Source organism: Sinocyclocheilus grahami, unplaced genomic scaffold (assembly GCF_001515645.1).
Source record: "Sinocyclocheilus grahami isolate Dianchi unplaced genomic scaffold, SAMN03320097.WGS_v1.1 scaffold2472.1, whole genome shotgun sequence".
Classification (NCBI taxonomy): Eukaryota; Metazoa; Chordata; class Actinopteri; order Cypriniformes; family Cyprinidae; genus Sinocyclocheilus; species Sinocyclocheilus grahami.
This window is the reverse complement of record NW_015507651.1, coordinates 131325-132343: the sequence shown is the minus strand read 5'-3', so window position 1 is coordinate 132343 and position 1019 is coordinate 131325.

Below are 1019 nucleotides of genomic sequence, written 5' to 3'. Positions count from 1 at the left end.
AATTATACCCAAAATTTCTTCATACAGTGGACTACCAGTAAAATTGATACAAATTTGCGACCAAAAATTATTCAGACCGAGTCTGGGGGAAAAAAATGGAAATTGAGGTTTGCATGAAGCTGGATGACAGCATGCCCAGGAGACTACACGCTGTCATTAAGGCTAAGGGTTACCCGACTAAGTATTGATAGTTGTGTAAATACTGTCATACTAACAGCTGTCTAATTTTTGGTTGATTGTAATCCATTACATACCTTTCTATCAAAGTTATCTAACATTATCAAGCTGAATTTGTTCTGACTCCGTTTAACTCTGAGTTCTTGTTATATTTTATTACCATTTTCTAAACTATAGCGAATAAACTGTGATAATGGGAGAAATGTTGAATGTGTCTAAATACATTTAGGTTTGACTGTATCTATTTGATAAATGAAGTTAACCAACTAGCATCATACATACTCTTTTGGTTTCTGTACCTAATATTTTAAACATTTACAAATGCAATAAAAATATCGGTATCGGTATCGGCAAGTACCAAAAATAAAAGTTAAAAGTATCAGTATCGGGCGAGTACTGGAAAAAGTGGTATCGGTGCATCCCTAATTTCTTGTTATATTTTATTACCATTTTCTAAACTATAGCGAATAAACTGTGATAATGGGAGAAATGTTGAATGTGTCTAAATACATTTAGGTTTGACTGTATCTATTTGATAAATGAAGTTAACCAACTAGCATCATACATACTCTTTTGGTTTCTGTACCTAATATTTTAAACATTTACAAATGCAATAAAAATATTGGTATCAGTACTCGTATCGGCAAGTACCAAAAATAAAAGTATCCGTATCGGGTGAGTACTGAAAAAAGGGGTATCGGTGCATCCCTAGTGTTTAATATATATATATATATATATATATATATATATATATATATATATACAGGGATTGAAATTAACTTTTTTACTCACCAGCCAATTTGGCTACTAAATTTTTAAGTTACCGGCCATTCATAACTTCT